The sequence below is a fragment of the Tenrec ecaudatus genome, chromosome 13, assembly GCF_050624435.1.
Source record: "Tenrec ecaudatus isolate mTenEca1 chromosome 13, mTenEca1.hap1, whole genome shotgun sequence".
In the NCBI taxonomy this organism is placed as follows: domain Eukaryota; kingdom Metazoa; phylum Chordata; class Mammalia; order Afrosoricida; family Tenrecidae; genus Tenrec; species Tenrec ecaudatus.
Window position 1 is genome coordinate 76,456,615 of NC_134542.1, and position 19,652 is coordinate 76,476,266.

Here is a 19,652-nt window from a genome sequence, read left to right on the forward strand (position 1 = left end):
GAATAGGGGATGAGAAAAGATGGGGGAGATGAAGGCACTGGGGGGAACAGGGCACTAACCCAGCATGGGAAGGGTACTGTTTATGTCTCCACAGGAAAGGAAGAGAGGGACCAGACTTCAACCTGGTATGCCAAGCCTTTAGGGAAACATACTGGCATAAAGTAGTGAACTAACACAGAGGTCTGTGGGGCTGGGCCGGCTCCTATCCCAGCTATGCAGACCCCCTTCCCCAGAAGCATGCACTAACAAGGACATACTGAAGACACAGCCCAGGGAGAATGGCAGGTCTTCCCAGACCACACAAGAGCAAACTAAGAGGGAAAGAGAGAAAGTGGACCCATCAGGGCCCATCAAGCTTCAAGGAAAACATTCCAGCTCAGAGCGGTCAATGCACAGTGAGGATCATAGGATCGGCCCCAGCATAAGACACAACATCCCCTTACTGACCCACAGCACTAAGGAGGGCAGCACCTGAGACACAGTACGGGAATTGTACCCTGTCTGACCCCTCCCACACCAGGGTGTAATAAGAAGGTTGTACAACAGAGCAGCAAGGGGAGAAAAGCAACAAAGACCCAGAGGAATTCTGGAAATAGACTTCAGACTTGGGAGCACAGCTAGCTGGGACTCAATTAGAAAAATAAAAATCATAAAGGTCAGAAGACAGACATGGAACCATTCATAGGCCACTGTTTTCCTTTTATAATGTCATATCTATCTATATAAGATAGGCAAGATAAACACTCTCAAAGAAAAACAAGGAGACTGATGGCTCCGGGGTCATGGCAAAGGAGGAGGTAGGGGAAAAGTAGGGGAGAGTCAGCAAACCCAGAGACAAGGGGACATTAAGAGAACTAAAATCTATGGCAAGGTGGTCATAGAATGCCTGGTGGGGTGTGATCAAGTGCAATGAACTCAAGAAGTACAGTGAGCCGAATGAAGATCAAACATGATGGTGGAACAGGAGAAAAGTAAAAGGAAATAGAAGAAAGAACTAGGAGGCAAAAGACTTTACTAGAGATATAAATCTAGGCATATATATGTAAATATAATTAATACATAATGATAGGGATATAGGTCTACGTGCATATATTTATAGGTTAAGTATTAAGGAAGCAGACAGACATTGGTCTTCTACTCAAGTCCTCTCTCAATGCAAGAACACTTCATTCTAATAACCTGGGATGCTGTGATGCTCACCTTCTGGACATGATCTCTAAAGAAAAAATGGGTGCATAAGCAATGTGGCTAAGAAAGCTGATGGTACCCGGCTATTAGAAGATATAGTGTCTGAGGTCTTAAAGGGTTGAAGTTAAATAAGCAGCCACCTAGCAGGAAAGTAACAAAATTCACTGGAAGGAGCACACTAACCGATCATGAGGTGTCGATGGGATCAGGTATCAAGCATTAGAAGACCCCAAACAACCATTTCAATGCGAACACAAGGGTCAAAATGGAGACGCAAAGCCTATTTGTAAACAATTGGACTCTCTCCTCACATAAGGGTTACAAGGAAGGGACTAGCCAGCCAAGATGTAGTATAGCTCCGACAAAATGCACAACATTCTTCTGGTGCAGCGGAACTCAACCTGTGGGTTGCAACCCCTTTGGGTATCGAATGACCCTTTCACAGGGGTTGCCTGATTCATAACAGTAGCAAAATTACAGTTATGAAGTAGCAACGAAAATAATTTTATGGTTGGGAGTGGTGGTTACCACAACATGAGTAACTGTATTAAAGGTTATCGGCATTAGGAAGGTTGAGAACCACTGCTCCAGATCTTGAATGCTTTCTCTCCCCCACTATCATGACCCCAATTCTATCATACAAATCTGGCTAGACCAGAGTATGTACACTGGTACAGATAAGAGCTCACAATACAAGGAATCCAGGACATATAAATCCCTCAGGACCAATAATGAAAGTAGGGGGAAGGTAGTGGGAGAAGTGGGAGAAAGGGGAAACTGATCACAATGATTGATGAACAGCCTCCCACTCACCCCAAGGGGATTAACAACAGATATGTGAAGACAGCAGACCATGTAAAATATGAAAATAAAAATGCTTTATAACTTATCAAGGGTTCAGGAGGGTGGAGAGGGGGACAGAGTTGGGGGGGATGGCAGAAAGGAGCTGATATCAAGGTCTCAAGTAGGAAACAAATTTTTTGGAAATGATGATGGCATCATATGTACAAATGTGCTTGATACAATTGATATATGATAAGAGCTGTAAGAGTCACCAATAAAATGATTTATCAAAATTAATTTTTAAAAAGACAACAAATGATTACCAAAAAAATGAAAAAAAGAAAGCTGACCAAGCAGAATGTGAAAATTATGGAATAGTATCATTAATGTCACATTCAAGTAAAATTTTGCTGAAGGTCATCCAACAACATTTGCCAGCAGTACATTGCCAGGGAGCTGCCAGAAATCTGGGCCAGATTCAAAAGAGAAAGTGAAACAGGGATAGCATTGCTGATGTTAAATAGTTTTTGACTGAAAGCATACAATATCAGGATTAGGTGCACTTGTGTTTTCTTGAGTATACTAAGGCAGTGGAATGTGTGAAGTGTAACAAACTATGGATATCCCTGAGAAAGACAGAAGTTTCAGACACATACTTGTACCCACACGGACCCCATACATGGATCAATAGGCAGTTATGCTAACAGAACAAGGAAATACTTTAAAATCAAGAATGGTATGTGTTAAGGATCTATCATGGCATAATACTTTTTCATTCTGTATGCTGAATAAACCAAAAGAGAAGATGGACCATATGAATAAAAACAAGCACCAGTGTGTTAGTCTGGGTAGACTAGAGAAACAAATTCATAGACACTCATATGTGTATAGAAAAGAGGTTTATATACAAGAGCAATTGAATATTGAGAAAACATCCCAGACCAGTCCAGATCAAGTCCATAAGTCTGACATTAGCTCATATGTCCAATACCAATCTTTGAAGTCCTCTTCAGACTCATGAAACACCTGTAATGACACCGAGTGCAGGCTGATCACAGGTCAGTGCGTGGGAAGTTCTGTGGATCCAGTGGCATTGTAAGCATCTCAGCAATGACAGGGGTCTCCACGTGATTTCTCCAGTATGTGTCTTGTCAGCTGCATTGTCTCCCAGGGAGTAAGTAGAGAGTCACCTGCCTACAAGGAGAAATACGGAAGTTTCAGGAATCCTCAGGAGAAGGCCTTGCCCACACAGAGGCCCCATTGGCTATGACTTGATTGACAGGATAGACTCCACCCCTTCGCTCTTAAGCTTCTCAAATTGACAATGATATAACTACCACAATCAGGATCAGAGGATAGCTTATTAATAATCTATGATATGTAGATTACACAACCTGGCTTGCTGAAAGTAAGGAGGATTTGAAATACTTGCTGATGAAGATCTAGCATTTTGGTCTTCATTATGGACTAAAAATCAATGTTAAAAAGACCCAAATCTTCACAAATGTACTGATATCATGATGAATGGAAACATAAAAGGGTTGAAGTTGTCGAGGATTTTGTCTTCTTGTATCCACAGTAAATGCACATGGAAACAGAAGTCGAGTTCAAAGGACACATTTCATTGGGTAAATCTGCACAAGACCTCTTTAGAGTGTTGAAAAACAAATATGTTACTTTGAGGCCTAGAATTTGCCTGATGTAGGTCACTGTATTTTTCAATTGCCCCATTTGCTTATGAAAGATGGATGTTTTCTTCTTCTTTTTAAATCATTTTATTTGGGGGCTTCTCACAATCCATACATACATCCATTGTGTCCGGCACATTTGCACATTTGTTGCCATCGTCTTCCTCAAAACATTTGCTTTCTACTTGAGCCCTTGGCATCAGCTCCTCATTTTCCCTCTCCCCCCCCACTCCTCCTTCCTCCTGAACACTTGATAATTTATAAATTATCATTATGTTGTCATATCTTACACTGCCCAATGTCTTCCTTCACCCACTTTTCTGCTATCCATCCCCCAGAGAAACTTAGTCCACATGGAAGAATCACACCAGCCTGTAGGATCACGAGGTGTCAAAGGGATCAGGTTTCCAGCATTAAAGAAAAAAAATCATATCATTGTGCGCTCACCTTCCTTATATGATCGCTGAAGACAAATGGATTCATAAGCAAATGTGGTGAAGAAAGCTGATAGTGCCCTGCTATCACAAGATGGATATTAAACAAAGAAAACCAAAGAAGAATCAAGGCATTTGAATTATGGTGCTGGCTAAGAATAGTGTAAATACTATGAGTTGCCAAAAGAACAAATACATTTATCTTGGACTAAGTACAGCCAGAATGCTCCTTAAATGTAAGAAAAGGGAGATTTCATTTAATGTACTTTGAATATGTTATCAGAAGATATCAACCCTTGGAAAAGCACATCACGCTTAGTAAAGTAGAGGCGTAACAGAAAAAAAAGAGAGAGAGAGAGATGGATCAACTGAGCGACGGCAATAATAGGCTCAGTCCTAAGAGGGATTGGGAGAATGGCCCGTCTGTCAGGTTTTCATAGTCTCCGTGAGTCAGAACTGACTTGAGGACACCTAACGAGGAGCAACATAATCAAGATGTAGAAAAGCCATGTATTACAGGTTAGCAATCAAGAAAACTTTCTACTCTCAGAAGAACTTTTACAAGGGCTCATGAGGGAGGGGGAAGCGGGAAGGGAGGGGGGAAAAAAGAGGACCTGATGCAAAGGGCTTAAGAGAAGAGCAAATGCTTTGAAAATGATTAGGTCTAAGAATGTACAGATGTGCTTTATACAATTGATGTATGTATATGTATGGATTGTGATAAGAGTTGTATGAGCCCCTAATAAAATGTTTAAAACCAAACAAAAACTTTTACAATCTTGGACGCCTACAAGGGCCATTTTACTCTGTCCTATAGGGTTCCTATGAGCAGGAATTCATTTGATGGTAGTGCATATCAACCTGGAAGGAGCCCTGGAAGGAGACCTGGTGGCATGGTGGGTTCTGTATTGGACTGCTAATAGCAGGCCAGCCGTTTGAAGTCACCAGGTGCTTAACAGGAGAAAGAAGAGCCTTTCAAACCCTAGAAGCCCAAAGAGTAAGCTCTACTCTGTCCTAGAGGGCTTGCTATGAATGAGAATCGACTGATGACCGTGCTATGAGTGAGAATCGACTGGTTTGGGTTTTTCTGGAGTGTGTGGACAAAGGGACCTGTGGTGGTGCCATTGAGTGAGAGCAGCAGTGGTTCTGCAGGAGCACTGTGAGACCATCCACTCCAGTAAAGATTTACAGACGTGAACAGCTTACACAGGCTCGCTATGAATCTGAATCAACTCAATGGCACAGGTTTGGTTTGGTTTATAGCAACACGTATATTTGTCTGTGGTAGATCTTAGCATTTACTTCCTACCATTACTAGGATCCTATATTAGTTCCTTGCTAGTTTTAATATCTTTGTGTGTTTTTCTATACTCTCTAACCCTTAGCAGATAAGCTTTTTTGTAACTGTGTTTTAAAATATTTCTGGAAACATTTACAATTTATTTTGTTCAAGGTTTTCCCTGAAATCACATGATAAATTGAGCTTAGCACTTAATACCCAATTAGAATTGGTTTTCCTTGAAAGACTGAATTATCCATCAAACCTGGTAGATAACAGGCTTTATTTGCACTTTTATCCTGACTATCTGGAAGTATAATGGTAATGTTAATACTCAAACATAGAAGTTGCATTGAACATTAGTATATTTTAATTAGCTGTATAGTTGCAAACTATAAAGATGTTAAAACATGTACTTACATGCACCTATATTTTCACACTCCTGCTCTATTTAAATGTAATTTGCTTTAATCATTTGAAGAACTATAAGTAAAATTGTACTTAAATTTTTATTTGCATTTTGAAATATGTTGGTTCATGTCAGAATTCCTAAATATAACAAGGCTTTCAATAATATTTATGCATTAATATGAACTACTCTTTCAGATAAAAATGTAGTTAAGAGCTATCATTCTACTAACTAACATGAAATCAAAGAGGTGGAAGCAAAGAAACTTCTAGAACACATATCTTTGAAAATCTTTAAAGTTAGAGCAACTAAAATTAGTGACATGCTGCCCAGTTATTCTCTCTCGACAACCTACTGTCTCAATGTGCAAACGTGTTTTATAGCTTTACTTGAATCGTTATTGGTTTCCACTGGCTGCCGTAACAAACACCATGAAGGGGCGGCTTTGAAGAACATGATTTATTTTCTCACGGTTCCAGAGCCTAGATGTCCAAATTCTGGGCATTGGCAGAGATAGAATATCTGCCTCCCTCTCTTCGTTAGCTCTGGAGAAGATTTTTTTCTTGTCTATTGCAGTTTCTTATAGCCCCAGGTGGATATTCTGTGGCATTCCTTGGCTTGTAGGCAAACTCTCATATGTTGTTTTCCCTTGTTGGGCTTTCTCTCACTACCTCTTCTCCCCTTTATGAAAAAGGAAAAACAACATTCAGAAATACCTCCTTCAATTTAGCTAACAAAAGAAAAACCCTATTAACAAACAAGATCAAGTTCAAAAGTATGAAGGTTATCACTTCAACATATCTTTTGGGGGTTGTGAGGAGGATAGCAAATTTCAATCCATAACATTGCCTATATATTCAATCATGTTCAATCATGATTAACAAGCAGCAGAACTACTGGTCATTTCCATTGAGTCACCATGTCACTGATTATGTCTTCATTCCATGCTAATTAACTGTTGGTATTGAGTTGTGGTAGGAGTAATAGCAAATCATTAGCCACTTAAGGTAACATAAGTAGGACGAAAAAAAGTGAAACTATTTGGAAATCAGATCTAGGTGAGAAATTCCTGTGTGGGATGTATGTTCATGTGTTTCTGATTTGAGCCTAAAGGCAACATGATTTGAGGAATCTTGGAAAAAGAATCTTTCCAAATGATTTCTACTCTATCACTTATATTTGTTAGCAATTTTTTAATTTAAAGATTGGAAATGAGAAATTCTGAAATGTATTGGGTTCCTAAGCATCTTATACAAACGTGTTTATTAGAATGTTAGATTGCGGAAGTGATAGAAGAAATAGTAACTAGAACGAACACATTGTATAACTAGAGCATGTGTATCTATTTTCTTGGGGTCTGAATTTGACATAAAGGAATCAAAAGGAGTGTTTGTTGTTATCGAGGAGGACACAGAGCAAGGCCTTTCCTAGGGACTCTTTATGAGAAACGCTGTTGGTTGCCTGATGAATCTCCAGATGGAGTTCTCTCATCACTTCTAGCCAAGGGCGACCAGGACGCATAGCTCCAATCAAACGGACTTAAAGGATATGTTCTAGGTGGTATTTCTGAGAATATGAGGATTTTTTCTGACTAAAAGTAGAATGCGAGGCTATAATCTGTCTTGGTTTACTAGTGATGTTATAACAGAACTATCATAAGTCAGACGTTTTCATGAATGGCACATTTAACCTGTGTCAAAATATTTTATCTTTATACAATAATTCTGACAAGTTCTGGTGACGCAATTAACTTTTGAAAGGACTCTTGTCTTATTTTCTTAAGGCTGGTATAACAGAAATACTTCAAGAGAGTGACTTTAATGATTAGAAATGTATTTCCTCCAAGTTTTGGCTGCTGGAGAAGGAGACTGGCTATGCACTTGTCTGCTCTCCCAAAGGTCGGCAGTTCAAATCTATGAGTAGCTCAACTGGGGGAAGATGTAGCATACTACTTCCTTAAGGAACACCCTTGGAAACCCTTGGGGTAGAACTCTGTACTATAAGGTTGCAATGAGCCAGAATCACCTTGATGACAATGGGAGGGGTCTAGAAATCCGATGTCAGGGCACTCCTCTGGGAAAGGGGCTCTGTGTGCTCTGGGAGGGAAAGTTCAATATATAACCTTCTCTTCCTTAGTTCCTACATAATAGCCACATGGCATCCATCTTTCTCCACTTGTGCTCCCTTCTGTGCCTCATCCCTTCTTTCTGTATCTCAAAAGTGATTGATTTAAGACACACCCAGCACTGATTGCTCTCATAGACATATAAAGGAAGCACTGCCCCAAACAGGATTGCATCTACGAGTGTAGGTGTTAGGACTGACAACACATACTATTGAGAGATGCAGTTCAATCCATAGCAGGAAAAAAGTTAACTGCCCTCTTCTGTCTGTCCTTTCTGCTCTGACAGAAACCACTCCATGACAGTTATCTGTTGTTATTGTTGTTTAATTATCTTGCCAAGAATTCCAGAGATCTGCAACAATGAAGAAACAAATGAGAAAAATATTAAAACAGATCATTAGACATTCCTGTCTTTGATGAGACACATGCTTGAACTATCATACTTCCCTAACAAAGACTTTTAATGACTTTTAATAAGACTGATAGATTTCCATCCAATGACTTTGGAATAGAGTTTTACATTGTTTGCAACAAGTGCAATCCCAACAGACACACTTGCAAGTGCAAAATGTCTTTTTCACCACTTACACATTTTGTTAGATGGCAAGGCCAATGATAAAAGCTGAGCCTCCCAAGAAAATGCTGATGTCAGTTGCTTAACACTGACACCAATATTAGAATGTCATTGTCAGGGAGCTAGTGCTACAACTATCCGTATAGTTCCATACAGAATTATTACTACAAAAATTATCCAATATGTCACTGTCAGGTGTCGTCACAGTGTCATAGCAACTCTGTGAAGGACGGAATGAACTATCGCACTGTCTGGCACCATCCTCACAACCATTCCGACGCCTGAACCCATCGTGGCAGCCACTGTGTTACGCCATCTCATTGAGGGTCTTCTGCTCCTCTGCTGCCCCTCCATGTTGCCAAGTATGATGTCCTTCTCGGGGACTGATCTCTCCTAACAATATGTCCGAAGTATGTAGGATGAGTCTTGCCATCTTTAACTCTAAGGAGCACTTTGGCCTTCCTTCTTCCCACACAGAGATCAGTTTGTCCTCTTAGCAGTCCGCGGATGCTGTGCAGTCAATGTTCTTCTCCAGCGCCACAACTCAATTGCATCCAGTCTTCTTCGGTCTTCCTTATTCAATGGCCTACTTTCATATGCATATTTGGTCATAGAATACAGCATGGCTAAAAAAAGTAATTTAAAAAGAAGAAAATAGCATGGTTTGAGTCAAGTGCATCTCAGTACTCAAAGAAACATCTTTGCTTTTTAATACTCTAACGTGGTCTCGTGCAGCAGATTTATCTAATGTAACGCATCTTTTGATCTCTTGACTGCTGCTTCCATGAGAATTGATCTTGGAGCCAAGGCAGACAAAATCCTTGACAATTTTAACGTTTTCTCTATTTACCGTGATGTTACCTTTGGTCCAGTGGTGAGGATTTCGGTCTTCTTTACATTGAGTGACAATCCACACTGAAGACTGCAATTTTTGAGCTTCATCAGCGAGTGCTTCAACACTCCTGACTTCTCGCAAGCAAGGTTGTGTCATCTGCATATCTCAGTTTGTTAATAAGCCTTCCTCAAATCCTGATGCTTTATTCTTCTTCATATAATCCAGTTTATCTGATTAGTTGCTCAGCATATACATTGAATAAGTATGGTGAGAGGATACAACTCTGACATGTTTCTTGATTTTAAACCAGGCACTGCTGTCTTGTTGTGTTCGCAAAACTGCCTCTTGATCCATGTGCAGGTTCCACAGGAACACAATGAAGTATTCTGGAATTCCTGTTCTTCTTAAGGCTATCCATAGTTGATTGTGGTCCACACAGTCAAATGCCATGGGACAGTTAATAAACTACAAGTACACAGCCTTCTGTTATTCTCTGCTTTGAGCCAAGATGCATCTGACAATGATGAACAATGACATCTCTGGTTCCATATCTTCTTAGGAAACTGATCTGAACCTATAATTGAATGATCTTCAGTGAATTTTTGCTTGCATGAGATATCAATAATATTGTTCTATAGTTTGGGCATTCTGTTGGGTCACTTTTCTTTGGAATGGGTACAAATATGGATCTATTCCAGTCTGTTGGCCAAGTAGCTGTTCTGAAAATTTCCTGACATAGACAAGTGTGTGCTTCCAGTGCTTCATCAACTGTTAGAACCTTTCAATTGGGTATTCCATCAATTCCTCGAGTCCTGCTTTGGCGAATTCCAACATAGGCCAGGCCAACCATGAATAAAATAATGTCCAATGTGGTTTCTCTCATAGACAATTTAAACAGTCTTTAGAGAAAAGAATTCCAATTTCATAATGCTTTTATTCTCTGAGTGTTATTTTTAGCATGCTTTACAATGTAGTGTCTGCCTGGATAAGGTCAAAGAAATCCCATTTTGGTCCATAATGATGCATGACAAAATATCATGGAATGGAAGTGAATATAATTGAAAGAGGAATTCCTGACCTGATTCGTACTTTAGATTATGGTTGGCAGCATAAGAGAGATGATCTGCCAAAAAAATGATCTATTATTTGCTGGTTTGTAGCGTTATGCGATGAAATGAAAGAATATGGTAAGAAATTAATTCATTAGAATACAGAAAGAAGAATGTATGTAGTAGTTGAGAATTTTTCCAATCTTTAATTCTATCCACAGCTAATAAAATTGTTAATGACAAATTCAATGAAAGGCAGAGATCACAGTTTCATTATTTAGATTAAATCCTTGCATAATATATTAGCAGTGTTCAGCTAAATAATTTAATACAAATCACTTAAAATAAAATCTGTGTGAAAAAAATGTCATAATTCTCTTTGTCCAACAAGAGGCAAAATTCAGTTAAAACAATTAAAGAACAAAATGGAGATTAGTCTTTGAAAAGATTAAATATGTGCACATCGGGTAAAAACATGTCAAGGAATTTTAAGAACTGGAGCACTGTAAACCATTACTAAATGTGCTTGAATGTGCAGTATGGCTTGCATATGCAGTGTTGGTTAAAAAGAAACATTCAAATTAGCTATCAAATTTAGAAATGTAACAGATTTGGAAGAGAGAGTATATTTTAGCAGTTAGGGAGGACATGTGATTCAAGTATTAGTTACAAGTCTGGAATGAACTGAACTGAACTCAATTTTTGACCTGAAGCAAATTCCACACAATTTCTATTTCCTTAACTATTAGGCCGAGCTGAGAGAAACGACAGTCATTGCCTCACCTGCTGTGTTTGGCCAGGCTGACTAGAAAAACCAATCCGGAGACACTGATATATATACAGGAAAGGGCTTTATTTCAAGAAACAAATGTATATCAAGAAAACATCTCAGCCTAACCCATGAGTCTGATTAAATCCCTTTTTAGGTCACGCAGCCACACAAATGATGCCAAATGCAGTAAGATCACAGGCCAGTGGGTGCAAAGTCTTGTGAATCCAATGGCAGTGGACCCATCTTCACAACTCTCACAGGTCCTAGTGTGGCTGGTAGCTTTCTGAGTCTCAACAGCAGGAAGCTGAAGGCAGAGAGAGAGAGAGAGAGAGAGAAAGAGAGAGAGAGAGATTTTCCAGGACACTCCTTAGGAGAAAGGCACACCCACAAGGAGACATCATTAGACTGTGACAGGTTAGACTCTACCCTTTCACTCTATCAAGTTGACACAAGATTATATAACTTCCACACGTGCCCCACTCTAGAGGCAAGAGTGGCCATGAAAAGCCAGGACAGAGGAGGTTGAAGGAGGGAGGATACCCAAAACAAATATTTATATACACATAACTGTATGAATAAGCCCTATATTTCATTTTTATGATCATAGACTACCACTTATAACTATGGTTCTCTTAAATTGTAGTCAAGCACATGCTATTTAATTGGAAATGCATATTTTGAACTTCGTAGTTTCAAGGTATAAGTCATTTCACATTGGCAGCCAGTATTTTGTCTCTATAGATTTATCTTTCAACTGAATAAAATTATTAGTAAATTGTTATCTGTGATATTTTTAGAGATAACATTATGAACCTATGCTAAAGTTATATATCAACCTGAATGAAGCCTGTCTATATTTGTTTAGAAATGGAGGCTTGTTAATACTTTAAAATAAGATTATTCTTCTTTATTACATAGGTTGGGATTTGTTATAAATGGAATTGCATCCAACAAAATTATGTGTTGTAAATCCCAGTACTCCTTCTGTGCTTATAATCCCATTGGAAACAGGTTTACTTTTGTATGTTACTGAAACATGATTCATATAGGGTGTGTCTCCAACCAACTTCCTTCTGTTGTTTACTTTTTTGTTTTCCAACCAACTTCTTTTGAGAACAAAAAGATATTAGACAAGCAAGTGAAGGAAGCAGAGTTGGGGTTGGGGAGAGATGCTAAGTCACATGAAGATCTTCTGGGAGCAGAAGTTCAGGGGAAACAAGATGAGAGCAGGTGTCTTGGGCAAACCTTTTAGTAAGCAGTGGAATGCACTAATCATTTATGCATTAACACTTCCCAAGGAGTAAAACTTGGTATTATTCCTCTGCTAAGCATTTGCTGAGGAGTCCTGGTGGTGTCGTGGTTATGAATTGGGCTGTTTACAACAAGGTGCCGTGTTTGAAATCAACGCCACACCATGGGGAGCAAGAGGACATGTGGCACTCGTGTAAGGCGCTCCGCAACCCACATGGGCAGTTTAATCTTGCCCGAGAGGTTTGCTATGTGTACAAATAGCTCGATGGCAGAGAGTTGTTTTAGTAAGTGTTTGGTGGAATTCACTAGTGAAAGTTATCTAAAATTGGAATTTACTTTATCGGACAGTTTTTAACTAAAAATGTCCATTTATTTGATAGCTATGAGATAATTCCGGTTATCCTTTTTTTCTTTAATATACTTTGAAAATCTATGCCTTTGACGAATGTGTGCATTTATTCTATTTGGTAAGTCTCTTAATAACATTTTAAAATAATGTTTATTGATTATGTTTTAGATATCTGTAGAATCTAAAGCATTAATTCCTTTTTTTCCTGATGTTGGTAATTTGTATTTCCTCCTTAGATAAATCTTTATCAATTTTTAACTTTTACTGAATTTTTCAACGAGCCAGTTATTATTTTCATTATTTTTGTTACATATTGGAATTTTCTATTTCATCATCCTTGTTCTTTGTAATCTTCCTGTTAGAAATAATTTCTCTGATTTTTGATATGCTATTCTTTTCTATTTTCTTATGTTAGAAGCTCACATTTTTATTTGACATCTTTTTACATATTTTCTTTAAGTTAACAATTTTTTTCAACAATTTTATTGGCACATACTTTACATATCATAGAATTGAATAGTTCAATTATTCAAACATAACAAGGAGGAATTTTAAAATGTAAGTATTTAGTGCTATAAACTTAACTTTAAGCTCTACATTAATTGCAGAGTATATATTTTGAAATGCCATATTTTCCTATTTTAAATCAATCCAAATGGTTTTAAAATTTTACTTGTGATGTTTTTCTTTGATATTATCAGTCCGGGTTTCTACAAATGAATGAGCCAGTAGTGTGTAGATACTAAATGACACTACATACACACAAACAGACTGCCACGTCTTTCTCCCACAGAGTGGCTTGTGGGTGCCAGTGAATGACCTTTCAATTAGCAGCCGGACACTCCTGCACCTTTCAAATAGTCCTCCCATCAAATAGTTTGATAGATGGATGTTAAAAATGTAGGTAGGGAGATAAATGGACACATGAATAATGCAAGTAATTGGCTTACATGATTGTGGGAAATGTACAGCCAAAAGGCTAGGCTGTGGTTAAAAATGTCATCTACAGGTAAAATTTCTTCCTCTCTGGGTAATCTTCAGTTATGATTTGGAAATATTCCAACTGGCTAAACCATAAGCCTTCAGGTTACCTAGGACAATATGTGTTACTTAAAGTCAATTGATTATAGATTTTAATCAGATTTATAAAATATTTCCATAGCAATATCTCGATTGGAATTTGATTGAGTAAGTGTGGGCTTCACCCTGGCATAAACTCACCATCATGTGAACCACACTTATATAGCCATATATTGTTACATTTCCAAATAATTGGACATTTATTATGTTTATTACTATTGTACATTCTCCTTTATAAGAAAAGCATCTATCAAAATGATGATGTTTTTAAGCTTTTAAATCTCTATCACAAACCCCCAAAACACCGGGCTCATGGCTGTTCAGTCAATATAGACTCATTGCAACTCGAAAGGCCCTGTTGGGGTCTGAGACTGTAACTCCTTAAGGGTGCAGAACGCCTCATGTTCCTCCAGGGAGCACCTGGTGGCTTTACGACGCAGACCCTTCAGTTGCAGCCCACTGCAGAAGCCTGAGGCCACCAAGGCTCCTTCCTCTATCACAAGTTATCATCAATTTGTGTGCATGTTTGCTCTGATTTCTTTATTTTTTCTTCTCTTCGGGCTTCGTTGAATTTATTGAATTGTTGTTGTTAAGTGTCACCGAGTCAGTTCCGACACACAATGACTTTCTGTACAAGAAAATGAAGCACTGTAGCGCCCACCCCACCCAGGCTGACCCTTCTGAAGGGGGCCTAACCCTCCATGCCCCAGTTGGCCACCCATGTTGCTCCCTGGCGTTTTTTTACAACATTCAACTTTAGTATTTTTATTATAATATGAAGCTCTTCCTCCAAATTCTTCAATAAAAACAGCTTTTCAAGTTAGAAAAAAAAAAAGAAAGAAAATGAAGCACTGCCCTATCCTGTCACCCTCACAAGTGTCACTATACTCCAGGCCATTGCTCTAACCACTGTACCAATCCATTTCGTGAGGGTCTTCCCCTTTTATTGCTGCCTGTCTACTTCACCAAGCATGATGTCCCTTCCAGAGCCTTGCCTCTCCAGATAGTGTATCCAAGGTATGTGAGACAACGTCTCACCATCCTTCCTTCTAAGGAGCATTTTGGTTGTACTTCTTTCAAGACAGACTGATTTGTTCTTTTGACAGTCCATGGGACTTTCAATATTCTTCACCAGCACTATAATTCAAATGCTTCGATTCTTCTTCAATCTTCCCTATTCAAGGTCCAGTTATCACATGATATATGAGACAATTGGGGAAAAAAAAAACCATGGCCTGGTTAAGGATTTAGTCCTTCAAAGTGATATCCTTGCTCTTCAAATTCTAAAGAGGTCTTTTGGAGCACATTTAGCTAAGGCAATGTGTTGTTTGATTTATTGACTCTTTCTTTCATGATCATTGATTGTGGATTCAAGCAGGATGAAATCCTTGAGAATTTCCATCTTTCCTCCATTTATCATGATGCTACTTATTGGCCCAGTTCTGAGGTTTCTGGTTTTCTTTACATTATGTTGTAATTTGTATTGAAGACTACAGTCCTGGATCTTCATCACCAAGTGCTTTGTGTCCTCCTTGCTTTTAGGAAGCAAGGTTGTGCTATCTACATTTCACAGGTTGTTAATAAGACTTCCTCTAAACCTAATGCTTCATCCTTCCAACCCCCCCTCCCGTCCTTTTTTATTTAGTCACATTTCTGGGGTTATTTGCTCAACATACTGATTGAATAATTATAGTGAAAGGATGTAACCCTGATGTATATATTTCCTGATTTTAAACTATGCAGTATCCCCCTGTTCTGTTGGCAGAAATGCCACTTGATTCTTGTACATGTGCATTTGCATAATGATTTTTAAAATTCTTATTATTCTCAATATATTCCATGGCTTGTTATGATCCACATAGCCAATGCCTTTACATGGTTTCTAAAACACAAGTACATATATGTATGATATATTCTGCTTTTACCCAAGAGTCATCTGATGTCAGCAACGTTAGCCTTCATTCCAGGTCCTCTTCTGAATCCAGTGTGAAATCTGGCAGCTTCCTGTTGATGCACTGCTGAAACTATTGTTGAATGATCTTAATCATGATTTTACTTGCATGTGATATTAATCACGTAGTTTGATCATCTCTAGGTTTAATCAAATTTCGGATATCAGCTTTTCTATTTTTTTTCCTTTGACCCCTCTCCACTTCACCCCCTAGCTTTTATTTTTCAAAAGTTTTCTTATCCAGACTTCTTCATTTATCTCTCTGAGGTGTTACACCACTTGATATTGCTTGGCAGCCTACAAATTCTATTCATTCTATATTTTAAGGGCATTATTACTTTTTAATGCTGTGTTCCATTTTATAGAGTTTTCATTGCTACTGCCTCAATTTTACTTATTAAAAATGATTTCTAATTGCTCCTAATTCATCCAGTGCATTTTTCATTTTAGATTCTGTCTTGATTGTCTGTTACTGTTGTAACAGAAACACTAGAACTGGATGATTTACACAAACACACATGTATTCTCTCACCATTTAGAAGGACAGAAGTCAGTGATTGGGTAGGAGTTCCAAAAATAATGAACAGAAGAATCATGCCAAGCACATTCATATTGAGTGAGAATCCACTAGATGTCTTTCAGTTGAAGTGTAATGCTCAATTAATGCGATGCATTTTGGAAGACCCCAAATGAGTGCCCTTAGTAGTAGTAGGTTTTCCACAATATATAGATTAAAGTTAGGAATTACTGCTAGGCCTTTATGAGTTTTGGTAATTGTTTTGACAATTATTTCCTATTTTTATTTCCAAGGGCTTGTGTAATATCCTTACACACATGGGCAAATCAATGAAAGGCTCAAGCTAATACCTTTCACTATATCTGGACCTATTTTTCTGCATCCTTTCCTTTCTTTCCAGTACTCTGTCTGGTGAATTATAGTTTCCTTTGTCTCCTCAACTCATTCCACCGAGAAATTTTCATTTCCATTTTCTGCCACGTGGCCGGTAACTTTTCTGGGAAAGACCCACAGCAATCCTAATGTCCACTTTGTCCCCTTTTCCCAGGAAACACTGACCTACACGGACTATCATCAAATGCCTGGGGACAGTTGTTTTAAAAATTGTGTCCCATTATAGATTCATTAAAAATGAAAGCTAAATACTGGTTACATTATACTTCACGAACATATGTGGAAGCCAAAACTGTGTTTTTCAAGTTATTTTGATTTCGGAAAGATCTGGTTCTCAGTGTACAAATTTGTTAAATATTAGAGTCTTTATGTAATAGAAAGTCTATTTTAGTATATATAGAGGGACTTCCTATGCCATTTAAAAATAACTGGAGAATTTATTTCAAAAGAATAACAGTACAATTCTGGTAAACTTAAATATTATCATATGATTACAAAGATCAATTAACTTAGAGTTAACGAATTTAATTAATTAATCTGGGAAGTGATAAAGATATGTGAACGAAGAAACAGTCAGTTATATTAATATCTACTGTTATAGAAGATTTGTACACACACTGTGCCTTCAGAAAGGTTTTAATATCTAACAACTGGTTCAGTTTTGGACTTGTACTCAACAATTTAATAAATTAAGTCAAGAGGTAATCTTTTATATTAATCGTATATTCCACCCTATCAACTCTTCAACTGGAATATCAAATCTTCAACTGCAATATGTGTCTATATTGGTAAATTTAGATTCCTAGGCACACTTGTTCATAAGTTATAGAAGTTCAATTCAGTCACTATCTACTGAATGTTTATAAATGTAATAGAAATATGACCAGTTTCGCCACCCCCCCCTTGCAGGAAGTGGTAACATGTTTAGGAGAATTGGCTACAAACACCTTATTATTTCCTATGAGAACATTACTCTTACAATAAGAGTTACATGTAAGCACTAATGTGCTCCTAAGAAAAATTATTTGGTGAAAAATCATATATTTTATTATATATGTTACAACAAAAATATCTGAGGTTAAGGAATACTAACATTTATATTAAAATTAACATAATACTTATGACCAGAAATTATCTAGATTTTCCTAAGGACTACTCAGTTTTCTAATTGGACCTGCTTATGTCAATATATTAGAAACTGATACCAGTTCAAAGAGACTTGGTGGTGTTCTCGGTCAGATATTTGACTAGCTGCAAGGTTGGTGGTTCACACCGACTAGATGCTCCTCAAAAGAAAGATGAGGTTGTCTTCTTCTACAAAGGTTTACAGCCTCAGAATCCCTAGATAGGGTTGTTATTTTTGGGGATTCCTACCATGGTAGTGGGTTTCTGAGTTTGAGTCACATGTGTTAACCCAAATCACTTGAAAGAACAGGATCCATCCATCCACTACATTCTAAATCTTATTTCTCATCACACACACTCATGCACTCCACTAACACAATCTTAATCTAAATGGCCTGTCCTGCATAATAATGCTATTGTTATTAATTTACTATTTGGAAATTCCAGAGTATTTAAATCACAAGAGAATCATTGTATAAATATTTACTATTTATAAGACTTATTAAACATGTTCTTTCCATATTGTGACTTACTAATATCCCAAAAATGAAAGTTGAGTCTTGTATACTGAATTCAGATGGGAGGCTGAGAATAAAATAACGCCACTGTTTTCTGCTTTAAAAGTAATTTCTGGATGAAGAACAGTTGTTTTTTATCCCTCTTCTCTTTCTGTTAGCTCATGCAGCACAGAGCTGTGTGTTTTAATAGATGACCTCAAAAGTTCTGCCTCTGATGAGATTCTAGAGCTTCGTATGATAGTACAGTTAAAATCTGCCTCACTTGTAACTATAAATTCAGATGTTTCCTAGGTTAAACATGACCCAGTTAGTAGAAGCCCAGAATCCCTATAGAGATCCATATTAAAATAGCCTTTATAATGCTTCATTATGGTCATCAGATCATTAAATTAATTTTGTTAAATTCATAAAACTTTGCATGGCTTTCACTGATTTACATTCTGAATTACTTTTAAAATGTGAAAAAAAATCTCATTACTTATCAAATATGAAAAGTTTCTATGTTTTGTCAATTGAAGGATTCCACTTAACTAGTCCTTAATAGCCTCCACTGTTTCCTTAAAGATTCACGCAGTAGTGCATGAGACTGGAATAATTTCTAGTAGAAGATTATGAAGCAGGGCTCCATCATTTCTGTGAGCACGTTTACACAATTTTCTGTAGAAAGCATACTGAATGCTATGTTTTGTTTTTGTTCAAAATTCTTTCACACATTTTAAATGGTAAATAGCTTGTTTTTTAAAAAATAAATTGATGGTGAAATAATTTAAGGGCAAAGTCTGGGTTGTTTTGTGTCCTTGCATGAAGTAGCTTGTACTTATTATTTAACTATACATTTGATGAGGGTCCAACATTTAAATTATTCTTAGGTTAATATTTGGCCTATTAAAAACTCCCAAAATATAAAAACCTCATGAAATCTGTCTTCAACAAAAAAACCTGAGGTCCGCTTTTGAAGAGGGTGTGTATGATGGTGGGGTGGTAATTTTCCAGGCAGCAAGCAGTCATGACTACCATCTTCTGGTTTGATTCTATTATTGGCTGAATATAGATTGATGTACTTGTCTCCACTGCAGCAATGTATAATGCATGAACAAGATTACTGGGGTAATTTAGAAACAGGATGCCTTTAATCTTCTGCTCAGATCAATCAATTACAATACATAGGTTATAGAATGTCCTATGATCTTACACTGAATCCTTAATAGAACTATTCTTAGAGCTAAATGAAGTTAGGAAAATATGAAGCCCACAGAGCTTGCCCATATATAACACAATGAAACTTTAACCGCAGGTTTTGTAAATAACCGAAGCAAACAAACACACCACTCA